At 42.9% G+C, this 12,978-nt stretch overlaps 1 long non-coding RNA gene across 1 annotated transcript; it reads right to left on the bottom strand.

Annotated features, from left to right (window-relative positions):
• Nucleotides 1-540: 540 nt before the first annotated feature.
• Gm40933 lies at nt 541-12,652 on the bottom strand. Its single transcript, XR_873345.1, has 3 exons — nt 12,530-12,652; nt 4,807-4,896; nt 541-1,059 (listed from the first exon to the last, which is right to left on the bottom strand). It is a non-coding gene; the product is annotated as a predicted gene, 40933 (long non-coding RNA).
• Between the last annotated feature and the right edge of the window lie 326 nt (nt 12,653-12,978).

Below are 12,978 nucleotides of genomic sequence, written 5' to 3'. Positions count from 1 at the left end.
AGCCAATAATAGGGCCTTCCCTTCTTAGTCACAGACTGTTCTGTTTTTTTTTTGTTTTGTTTTTTTTTTTTGTTTTTGTTTTTACAGACCATCCATTCAATAGCATGATAGTCAATATTCTTCAGAACTTGGATTTTGAATGGAAGAATCAATGAACACTACTTTGTATCTATAGGTTCATTATCTATTCTTTCAGCCATGGTTTTCAATTTTTTTTCTTTCCATTGTGTGTGTATGTGTGTGCGCATATGTGTCTATCTGTATGTGTTTGTAGTATCAGGAATTGATATTAGATCCTCCGCCCCTGGGCAAGCACTATCACTGAGCTGTACTTATTCTGTAACTCAGACAGGCCTTGAGGTTGCCATTGAGTTAGCAGTCCTTGAAGATGTCACCGGAAAATGGAAAAAGCTCTCACACTTATTAATGGCAGAATTGGTATCATGAAAATGGGTATATTACCAAGAATAACCTGCAGATTCAATGGGGTCCCCCAATGAATTCTAATGACAGATCCAGGGGGGAAAACAATCCTTAAATTTATATTGAAATACAAAAGGCCCAAATGACCAAAACAGTTGAAAGTAGAAAGGACCATGTTGGAGAGTCCACATGTGACCTCAAGTTAGACCACAGAACCATGGTGACAAAGCCAGAAGGCACTGCCACAAAAACAGGTATGTAGACCAGTTGAATAGAGTATAGATCTCAGAAAGAAGCTCACATAACTACAGCCACCTCGTTTTTGATAAAGTTGTCTAAATATACATTGGGAAAAAAGACAGCACATTCAACAAATTGTGTTGGGAAAACTGGGTATTCATATACAGAAAATGAAAATAGTTACATACCTCTTAGTCTGAACACAAATCAATGAAAACATTTCAAAGATCTTAATATAAGACTTGAGATACTGGAATTGGTAGGGGGAAACACTTCATGATATGGATATAGGTACAAACTTTCTGGAAAAGACTCTAATACCTCAGGAAATAATCAAAAGAATTGACAAATGGTATTCCATGAAACTAGAAGGTTTCTGCAGAGTGAAGAAGCAGCCTACAGAATGGGTGAGAAAAAAAAAATCAGAAATGCAGTTACTATCTAGCACATATAAAAGCTGCAAAAATCAAATACCAAAAGTATAAATCTCCAATCAACAAACTAAAGAAATGAATAGACGGTTCTCAAAAGAAACACAAATAGACAATAATGTTTTTAAAGTGTGCCCAGTGTTCTCAGCCATGACTTGACCCTACTTCACTCTAGTCAGAATGGCTGATGTTAAGAAAACAAATGTTAACACATGCTGGAGAGAGCGTGGGCAAAGAAGAACCTGTATCCACTGCCAGGGAGACTGTAAATTGGGACAACCATGGTGGACATCAGAAAGGAGATTCTTCAACAAAACTAAGAATTGAGCTGCATGTAACCCAGTGTACTACTCTCAGTTATTTGCCCAAAGGACTTTTAAGCACTACCACAAAGACACATGCACAACCATGTTTATTGCTGCGGTCAGTATTCACAGTAGCTAATAAGTGGAACTAAGTTAGATGTCCATCAACGCATGTGTGATGGTTTGTATATGCTCATCCCAGGGGTGGCGCTATTAGGTGTGGCCTTGTTGGAGTGGGTGTGTCACTGTGGGTATGGGCTTTAATACCCTCATCTTAACTGCCTGGAAGTCAGACTTCCACTAGTAGCCTTCAGATGAAGATGGAGAACTCACGGCTCCTCCTGCACCATGCCTGTCTAGATGCTGCCATGTTCCCACCTTGATGATAATGGACTGAACCTCTGACCTGTAAGCCAGCCCTAATTAAATGTTGTCCTTATAAGAGTTGCCTTGGTCACGGTGTCTGTTTATAGCAGTAAACCCTAACTAAGTCAGCATGATTGGATGGAGAAAGCATGGTACACAGACACAAAGGAATTGTATTCAGCCACAAAGAAAAATAATGTCATGGTATATGTAGAAACAACCCTGGAGGTGGAGATAGATTGTCCCCGAGAACTCGCTGGCAGCCAGTCTAGCTCAAAGAGCGAGACTCTCAAGCTTTAGGCTTAACGAGAGACCTTGACCCTAAGGAATGGGGTGGAGAGTGATAGAAATGTCCTTCCAACTGGTGGGTCTATCTGTATGCTCACATGCAACCCACAAACACACATACACACCCCAAAAGAGAAAGGTAGTAGGCCTCACCTCCATCAGGTCTTTTTTTTTTTAATTAGGTATTTATTTCAGTTACATTTCCAATGCTATCCCAAAAAGTCCCCCACATGCTCCCCCACCCACTCCCCCACTCTCCCACTCCCACTTCTTGGCCCTGGCGTTCCCCTGTACTGAGGCATATAAAGTTTGTACGACCAGTGGGCCTCTCTTTCCACTGATGGCCGACTAGGCCATCTTTTGATACATATGCAGCTAGAGTCAAAAGCTCCGGGGTACTGGTTAGTTCATAATGTTGTTCCACCTATAGGGTTGCAGATCCCTTTAGCTCCTTGGTTACTTTCTCTAGCTCCTCCATTGGGGGCCCTGTGATCCATCCAATAGCTGACTGTGAGCATCCACTTCTGTGTTTGCTAGGCCCCTGCATAGTCTCACAAGAGAGAGCTCTATCTGGGTCCTTTCAGCAAAATCTTGCTAGTGTATGCAATGGTGTCAGCGTTTGGAAGCTGATTATGGGATGGATCCCCGGATATGGCAGTCTCTAGATGGTCCATCCTTTCGTCTCAGCTCCAAACTTTGTCTCTGTAACTCCTTCCATGGGTGTTTTGTTCCCAATTCTAAGAAGGGGCAAAGTGTCTACACTTTGGTCTTTGTTTTTCTTGAGTTTCATGTGTTTTGCAAATTGTATCTTATATCGTGGGTATTCTAAGTTTCTGTGCTAATATCCACTTATCAGTGAGTACATATTGTGTGAGTTCTTTTGTGATTGGGTTACCTCACTCAAGATGATGCCATCCATCAGGTCTTTAAGTAAATCAAACTTAAAGACATAGGAAGTAGACTGTGGCCAGAAGTTAGGCTGAGTTTAGATAAGGAGTTCTCATTTAATGAATATAGAGTTTCAGTCTTGTAAGATGAAAATATTCAGGAGATCAGTTGCATGACAATGTGAATGTATTTGCCACTGTCTGGCTTTACTCTGAAAGATAATTAATGTGGTTGATTTTATGTTGTTGTTGTTTTTTTTCATGGTGAATTTTATATGTTAATTTTTTCGTGGTTTTGTTTTTCCTATAATAAACATAGGCTGTTTCTGTAGCACTTTGAGAAAATTCAGATATGCAGCAAGCTGTAAGAATAATACAAAAAGCAGATTGGACAGAAGTTGTCCTGTGTGTCTTGCATTCAAATGCTTCAATCATTAACATTTTATCACAATTATGCTCCCACCATGTGATATTTTTCTATACCACTTTGTAGATTATTTACCTCATCCCTAAATATTTCAGGGTGCATTTTCAGCAACAGGGCACTGTTGTAAAATAGCAACACAATAATCTATTGAAACATAAATGAGTACTGATAAAATACTATTATCTAATCTGCAGACCTTATTCAAACTTGGCCAGTTTCCTCAATAATGTCCTTTATGACAAAAATGAGATAAAATAAGGGAAGAAATCAATTTGGCACAGGGTTCATTCCAGGATCACACATTGCCAAATCTCTTTAGCATGTTATACTGTGGAATACACACACAGGACACATACCAACTCAGATGGGGAACACATCATAGGGCCTTTCCCCTAGAGGGAGAACCACAGGCAGCTGTTGATTGCTGTCTTAGTTAGGGTTTTATTGCTGTGAAGAGACACCATGACCAAGGTAACTCTTATAAAAGAAACCATTTTAACTGGGGATGGCTAATAGTTTAAGGCCCTATGATGTGTTCCACATCTGAGTTGGTATGTCAACTGGTGTTGTCATTAGGTAGGTCTTGCATAGGCAGCTATACTCTTGAGACTTCTTGGGTGAAGTTTCCCTGTCATGTGTAGAAGATCCTATCATGTGGCAGGCATCCTGGTTTCCATACAGTCTTTCCACCACTTCTGAGATGTTCCCTGTGCCTTAGATGAAGGACTTGTATTCTAGATGCTCAACTGGGGTTGAGCATCCCACAATATGTTGTTCTCTGAACTTTTACCTGATGTGGGTTTTAGTCACTGTCTCCACCTGTTGCAGAGGGAAGCTTCTTTGACGATAGATGGGAGTTACACTTTGTATAATATTTTCTAGTTCCATTCCTTCACCTGGAATTTTATGATGCCATTTCTCTTTTTAAAAGTATTTTGTATGTATGGGTGATTTGCCTGCATGTATTCCTGTATACCATGTGCACGCCTGGTGCCCACAGAGGCCAGAAGATTGCATCAGCTCCCCTGGAACTGAAGTTATAAGGGGTTGTGAGCTACCAAGTGGGTGCTGGGACTCGAACCTGGATCCTCTGGAAGAACAGCAAATGTTCTTAACCACAGAGGCATCTTCCTAGTCCTATCGTTACATTTTTCTTTATAGCTGAATAGAATTCCATGGTGTACGCACTTCATGATTTCATTACTAATTCACCAGCTGAAGGACATTTCCATTGTTTGTCTCCCAGCCTTGGTGAACAGAGGGGTAATTCCGCCACAGACTTCATTTCCGAGTCAAACACCGCCAGAAGCACTCTAGTAGGTACACCTCAAAGATGTGTCTCCTAAGTAATTCCTAGTCCAGGGAACTGGCCAAGATTAAGCATGAAAGATACTGTGAGAGTTAGGGCTAACTGGCACCTTGGCAGGATCTAGACTCACCTAGGAGATGGGCTTCCGGGCATGCAAGCAGGCGAATTTGATTGCATTAATCCCATTGTGTCAGTATTGTTTCCGAGCTGTGGTCCTGGTCTGTGTAAATGAAGACAGAAAGAAGAGCTGGACCACTTATTGCCCGCATTGCATACATCTTTCAGTTTCCTGACTGTGGATGCGATGTGACAGCTGCTTTAGACTTCCGTTCCTCTGCCTTCCTCACCAAGATGGACTGAACCTTAAGTTGCTATAGTGAGAGTATTTTTATCACAGCAACATGAAAGGAAACCCTTGTGTAAAATTTTGAGTCCACAACACAGCATACCTCCTTCATACCTCCTTGTCTGATTTATTTTCTCCAAGTCTTCCTCACCATCAAGGCACACTGTATAACTAACTTGTTTGTGTTACCTGTTTCCTTCCTGCCCTCCAGAAAATACTGGTCCATGTGTCAGGAACTTGGTTTTGCTCGACAATATATGTAAAACTCCTAGGGAAGGTGCTTGGCATGTGGGAGATCCTGAGTCATAATGAGTACGTCTGGGACTTCCAGGGTTACCTTTGATCCACGGACGTTTGCTCTTGCAGGAGGGCATGGAGCAGATCCCATAATGAAGAAACGGGATCCAGACCAGAGCAACCATGCAGGGCTCCCACAGAGCCTTTCCTGCTGGAATCACACAGGATACATTTGATTCCTCCAGCAATGAGTATGGCCAGGATTTTAGTGTTGCTCACCAGTGAAGCTCATTAAGGACTTGGAGGGACCCAAAGTTTATACAGAAGTCTGGTCACACAGGCACCCCTGCCTGGCACATACCAAACTTCCAGAGCTCCGGAAGGAAGGCAGGTGTTTGGCATCAACCATATTGTTTGCACTAACAGCTTAGGCACAGGGAACTGTTCTTGTCGCCACATCCAAATTCCCAGCATCCCAAAGGCCAGCCTTACAAGTAGGACTGTCTAAAGATAGAACTCTCGGGCCCGTGGCGTTAAGTCGTTTCTGCAAGAGGCGTTAAACGGATCTGTCACTTTTCAGTTGACAAAAATAAATCATTTTCAGAGCTCAAGAGAAGACCAATTAAAGAAAATGTTTCCCTTTCTTTTTTTACATGTCGGAATCACAGTTACATTCTGACCTTAGCCACCCACATCGACACAGTTTACATGTTTAATGCAACCCAGCCTGGTGAGAAGACGTGGAGAGAGCCTCACATGGTCCTTGGATTCTGGACATGTTAGGGTGGGCTTCTGAGGGAAATGGGATGGAAGCCACACCTACACAGAGTGAGTGCCTATTAGAGAGTTCCCTTGAGAAAGCCTTTAGCTACCTTTATGTCTCCTCTCCTTTCCTTCCTTTCCCCTTCTCTCCCCTTCTCCTCTCTTTCTCTTCTCTGTCTCCCCTTCCCACTGCTTCCCCCTCATCTTTCCTCTCCTCTTTTTCGTTCTCCTCTATGACCTAACAAAGTGCTCCAAATATACAAGGGACTACATAAACATTTCTATAACAGGTAAGCAACACTATTGTCAGGGTTTAAAATAATTTTACCTCAAAAGTATCACGGTTAATCTTCACTGTCAGCTTGACTGGGTTTAGAATCACCTAAGAGACATATGTCTTGTGTGTCTGAGAGGGTGCTGCCAGACAGGTTTGACTGAGACAGGAAGATTCACCTTGACTGTGAATGGTACACAACAGGCACGTTACTAAGTCCCATTTACATGGAAAACAAATGTGACTTGTGACAGATGCTCAATATAACTTGAATGCTGATATAACAGATACTGTGACAAACACACACATTAAATATTTTCACTGTGCCGTATTTAGGTATGCTGGGGTTGGAAATAAATAGTTGTCACCAGTGATTTTGTTTGCTTAAGATCAAAAGAGAGGAGGAAACCATAGCCTGTACCTAGAAGCTTCCTGGAGTTGTGTGAGGCTGGAGGACAGGAATCTCTAGGCTCACAAACCCAGGCTTGGCTAAAGCAGACATCTTCACCCGGATACCACATTCACAGGACCAAGACTTCTCAGGACAGAATTACCTGGGAAGTGACTCTCAAGTCATAAGACCAGTGAATGGAAGGCTGGCTTACTGGAGTCTATAAATCAAACAGTAAGAGAATTAGAAAAGGTTTTAAGTTCTCTCCCTCTTGTTTTTTTAAAAAAATTATAAATATAAACATATTTATTTTTATTTTATGTTCATGAGTGTTTTGCTGGCATACTGTGTATCACGTGCTTGCCTGGTACCCTCAAAGGTCGGAAGAGGGTACCAGACTCACTGGAACAGGAGTTACAGGTAGTTGTGAGCCAATGTGTCTGTGTGTGTGTGTGTGTGTGTGTGTGTGTGTGTGTGTGTGTGTGTGTGTGTGTGTGCTGGGAACTATATCCAGTTCCTAAGAGCAGCTAGTGTTCTAACCACTGAGCCACCTCTCCAGCTCTACCTCCTTGTTTCACCTGTGCTCTTGTAAGTAACCTTAATAAACTCACCAAGTTTCACCAAACCAGACCCAAGGGGAATCGCCTCCTTGCCCTGTTCTTGGAGTCCTTTCTGGGGTGAATTTTTCCTTGTTTCCACAGTAAAAGTTACATAAATGGGTAGTGACACCCAACTTGTCTTGTGTGCACTCATTTCATTTGAGTCTGACCACAGCAGCTTAGCAGAGGGCCCCCTGCTCCCAGCTCTGCCGACGGGATGTAAGTTAGTCTTTAGCGAGCATAGTCTAAGTGGCTCATGAGCGAAGCTATGGTTTCAAGTTGGAATCAAGGCCACACTGTCTTCACACCATGGACAAATCAAGCTGGTACCTTTCTGCAAATAATTGCCCTCAAACACTACTTCATTAGCCTGTGTTTATCTAGAGGACAACTGGACCCAGCAGGAAGAGCCTTGATTCTTGTCACAGAGGGTTCCTCGATCCTATCAGGTCTGGCGATATGTCAGTGTCTTCTTACTGGATTTCCTTTACTGGGACTCAAAGGATTCATCAGGATTCTATCCTTGTTACCACCCATATGGTTTTTGTTTAATTAAAGAAATTAGCACCTACGGATACTTAAATGAACTGACTGGAATGAAGGAGAGACTCTCTTGACAGGTAGTATTGTTTTCAAATGGCCAGCAATAAAATGAAGCTTTTTGTTGTTTATTGAGAAGAACTGCAAGGCTCACCAGATGATGTGGCAAGTCATAAAATGCTGCTGAGGAACCCTGCCAGCATCTGGTGTCAGAACTGCATCCCACCGGGACCAGACTCTTTGACCAACTGCTCTACAGAGCCGAGGACAAACACAGAGAGACACCAGAAGTCAGACTAGGTTTCCCGAGTAACCAGTGGCTTGACCCTTGCTATTTCAGATGCCTAATGAGTATCTGTAAATGGAGGTCAGAGGGGAATGGCTGGCCATCGGGGCTGCTACTTCCACCCACAGTACAGAAAAGAGAAACAGAAATAAGTAAGGCACACCTCTAGCATCTGGATACTTGTACCACAGGCTCCAACCGACAGTAGTTGTTAGGCGAGTCATTGTTGTAATTAGTAATTTTCCTGGGCAGACATGAACTCCACTTAGGGCACCAAGGATAGACCAGTGAGCCCATCCAAGTCTAGTTTAGGATTATGCATATGCTCAAAACAGCTGAATCACCAAACCATCAAAGCCAGCATGACGGATGTGTCGGTGGAGTCCTGCCTCGTTCACTTAACCTCCCGCCCTCCATAGACTACATCAGCTTCTGAGACCACATGCGGCTGAGGCAGCGCTACATACAGCTTAGGGGTGGGGCACAGAAGGAGCGTCTGGCATCTCAGGTGAGGGCCTGATGGCTGATTGTAACCTCTTCTCTTATGAGAGAATGTCCTCACGGCCCACCTTACGCTTTCTAGTAGGTAATCAGAGATGGTCTGCCTAGAATGGCGATTAATTAATGGCACTCAGCAGGCAGCATTCTACAGAGGAACTAATTGACATTTTGTGACCAATGACGACTAAAGAAAGATTTTCTTCTGCCTCTCCCAGCACTGACATGGAAGGTATTGTGATGGTCAATAAAATAAGTGCTGTGATTTTGTTTTTTTCTGAAACTCATGATGAATTATGTTTGCCAATATAGCACTGTTAGTTGGTGGTGAACCTTCAAAAAGGATGAATGGCTTTCTCGGGAGACTGGGTTATGTCTCCAGGAGATGAATTTATACTCAAAGGAACAGGTTGCTGTGCAGTAGGTCAGCTCCTTTGTCCCTTCTTGCTCTTCTGCACATACCCACCCCCACCCTCACAGATGATTCATCCATCCATACACCCTTCATGGGATAACACAACCTAGGTGGCTTGCCAGGTACAGCTTGAACAGCCCAACCTGCAGAACTATAAGTCAAAATGAGCCTCTTCTCTTTGTAAATTATCCAGTCTCGTGCGTTCTATTATAGCATCAGGAAATATTAAGATACTTATATACCATTTGTTAACCAAGTCAGTGACAAATTAAAGATATCTAATACTCAGGCAGGAATGTTTACTTCATTAGATAGTACTGATCCATCTGTCTCTAGCTACATATAGGGTTGTGTCAGAGATACATTTTTTAATGAATTCATTATCGGGCAATTTTGATATTATGAAGATACCAATAAGAGAACGTATACAAGCTAAGACAGATACAATGTCATCTTCATTGCCTGCTTATCACCATGTGCTACATTACTATATATTTGTTTCAGGAAACACAAACACTCAGGAAAACTTGGTGACTAAATTTTAAAAGCTTATTTTGAATGCTTAAACTTTACCCAAGCTTTAAATGCTTATCTTATATTTGGGGGAAGCTGGGGGGATGGCTCATTGGGCAAAGTGCGTGCTGTGAAAACACAAGAGGTTCTGAGTTCAGATCCTCAACACTCACCCCAAAGCCAAGCACAGCAGTGTGTGTTTGTAACTCCAGTGAAGGGGCAGAGGCAGATGGCTCTCTGGGGGTTGTGGAACAGTTAGTTTACCCAAATGAGCAAGTTTGAGACTCAGTGAGAGACTGTGCTTCAAAAAGAAGGTGGGGGACCATAGAGAAAGACACCTGACTCTGATCTCTGGCCTTCAAACACATGTACCTGTCATGTGCACTTGAGCACACTCCACGCTATATGAAATGGCTTCATACTTTTCTGCAAGCTCATTTTTAGCCTGTGCCATCTTAAATCCAATGAAGTGCTAGACTGATAAAGGAAGCAATTCAGTTTTATTTTTGGTTGTAAGCCTAGCTTTTAACAGTTGAGCCATCATCTCTCCAGTCACCAGTTTTAAGGAAACAGTCCAGTGTGTTATAATTTAATAGAAAAAAGTTTAAAGAGAAGAGGTGTTGATGATTTTAAGTGTTTCTTATAAACTTTATGGTTTCTAACTAGATGCTAAGATCCAATTGCTAAAGATATCATACATTTTGGTTGTGGGACATGGAGAATTCAAACTAGAACTGAGAAAAAAAATCCTCCCAGCTGGCTAGTTTTCATACTGATGGAAGGTATAATATAGACCACCAGAAAAGAAAGGACACCAGTAATTTCCCTCTAGGCTGAGCCTTGCAGATGTACCCTCTGGTGTGGTAGTGGCATGGTTGTCATAGGGGTAACCAAACACTTTCTGAATGAATGTGAGGCCTGCCCCAAAGAGGAGATTTCATGTCTCACTCTGTAAATCTTGTCAAAACCCCATGGCTGGACAGACTGTAGGACCTAGGGGATAGTTCACTACTGTTGTTTGCTAAATAAACATGCTGTCAAGTTGCCATCTAAATATTTAAGCTTATACCCATAGATTAGTGATGCATGTCATCCTTAGCCAAAGATGTTTCTTTTTGCAGTGGGCCGTGGCTATTAAAGTGACTTAGAAGTAGTCAAAATGTTTAGGATAAATATGAATAAACATGAATGCTTATCCTTAAATGCAACATTTAGATCAATCCCCGCCCTCCCATACTCAGGCAGGATTGAGGATGAAGGAGAAGAAAGAATGTAAGAGCCAGAGGTTGGGGAGGAGTGTTGGGTTCTGGAAACAACATGGCTGCTACACTTCCGAACTCACAACAGCTGCAGTTGCACACACAAGGTCAGCATGCCAGTGTGGCTAGAGAAGGGGTTCATGAGGAGGCCTCACCCTGCACGGAGAAGCTATTGGCAACTGACGGCAGCTGGGGTGTGGCCACTGGTAGGTTGCCTATTGTCACGGGATGGTCCCACATTCATATACATATAAAAAGCATTGATTCAAATCAGGGAATTTTTTTTTTTTCTTTAAGAAGACATGAAGTTAGGAGGCAGAGGCATAGAGGAGCCGAGGACTGGGGAGCTGGAAAGTAGAAAGAGGGGAGTGATTGTGATCAAAACATATAGAATGTGTGTATGAAGTTCTCAGATACGTTAAAATGGAGAGAGGCAGCTGAACACGGGTGTGCATGAGTCAATCTCTTGCTCTCTGCTCCTGACTGTGAACGTGATGTGTCCAAGTATTCCAAGCTCATGCTGTCTTGGCTTCCCCACCATGACGGACTGCTGAAATGGGAGCTAGAAGAAACCACTTGTTCCTTTAAAGAAAGCCATTATTTTACATCCTCCAAAATCTTACAAAACAATAGTCGAGCCTCCTCTGTACCAAAAGGAACTTGATTTAGTTTCTTCCCGTCACCATCCCATGTTGGCATAGAGAAGCAATGGTACCTGTATTAGTCTTATCCTTCTTCTTAAGGAAGAGTCTCACTTGCTAGCCCAGGCTGACCTGGAACTCATCATGAATGTATGATGTAGCCCGAGTGAAACCTTAAACTTACGGTGGTCATCCGGCCCCAGCCTCCAAAGTGTCAGGATGACAGATGTGAGACACCAAACCCCGCTTAGTATTATATGTAAAAATCTCTGGAGGTTAAAATAGAGTTAAGAGACCTCTCCCAAGAAGCTTCCCATAGCAACGTGGAAACGCAACTTTTAGATCTTACTGTTGCGGTTATCAAAGGCAGGGGGGCCTGAGCAGAGACAAGTCTTACACAAAAAGGTTCCTGGGGCTGGAGAGATGACTGAGCAGTGACTAGTATTTGCTTTTACAGAGGACCTGAGTTCCCGTCCCAAGATCCACATCAGGTGACTCACGACTGCCTCTAACTTTGCCAGCTCCAGGGAATTGGACCCACCCTGTTCTGGCCATCATGGTCCCCTACCACACGAAAGTGTTCACGTGCGCAGACACATAAACGAAGTATCAAAATATATATATGTAAATATTCTGTCACCATATATCTCTCAAGACCTTTAACTTGTCAGATTAGGCTTGTTAACCTTTCAGCCTGACCTTGGAAGCAGCTGTGCTCCTGGAGGCTCTAATCAAGTACGGGCTGATTCCATTCTCAAAGGGAAACTCAGCAAGTAGGCAGCCTTAGGCCTTGATTTGGTCAGAATGTTTGGACATGAATGTGGCCCCTCTTCAGAGTTTTGAGCAATGTAGAATAATCCAGAACAGTACAGTACTCATGGAAATACACAAGCACCACTGCTCCCCAAAACCTTGTGCCCTGGACTTTTGCTTCTAAATTACGAAGGAAAGGTAAGCAAGTCATACATTTGAGCAAGCTGGGAAGGCAGACATCGGGGTCTCCTTTCCATTGGCTATCTGGAACACACGGAACTACGTCAAAACCCATTTAAACGGTGTCCTTGGTGAACGTGTAAAAGTGTCCCCTCTTACCTTCTTATCATCTCAGATAGCTTGCAGGGAGCGTGGTGGTCTTAGGCTTTTGAGCTGCGGCTGCTGTTGGCAGAAGGGGGAACAGCTGGAGCCAGCGCCTGCTTTCCATCCCAGGGTCTCGTGATATGCTCACAATTTTGGAACTGAAAACATTCCTCAACGTAACTCATGCATGCAAATAACCTTATCTTTTAATGCTCTGTATATCTTTGCTTCCAAATGTTTATTTCTCATGATAAACACAGAAGAGTCTAACAGACCACGAGGAAGATATAAGAACTGAGGTAGGGCAGTGTAACTGAGCCGTGGAGATTTTGTTTTATTTTCCTTCTCATCTGTAGTCTAGGCTTCCCCATAACTCAATGTGTAACTCAGTCTACCCTTAGATTATCAATCCTCCTGCCTCATGCTCTCAATATTGAGATTATAGGCATGAGTCACATGCCTAG

Source organism: Mus musculus, chromosome 13, assembly GCF_000001635.26.
Source record: "Mus musculus strain C57BL/6J chromosome 13, GRCm38.p6 C57BL/6J".
NCBI classification, from domain to species: domain Eukaryota; kingdom Metazoa; phylum Chordata; class Mammalia; order Rodentia; family Muridae; genus Mus; species Mus musculus.
Note: the sequence above shows the minus strand (reverse complement) of the source record. Positions and strands in the feature narration are given on the sequence as shown.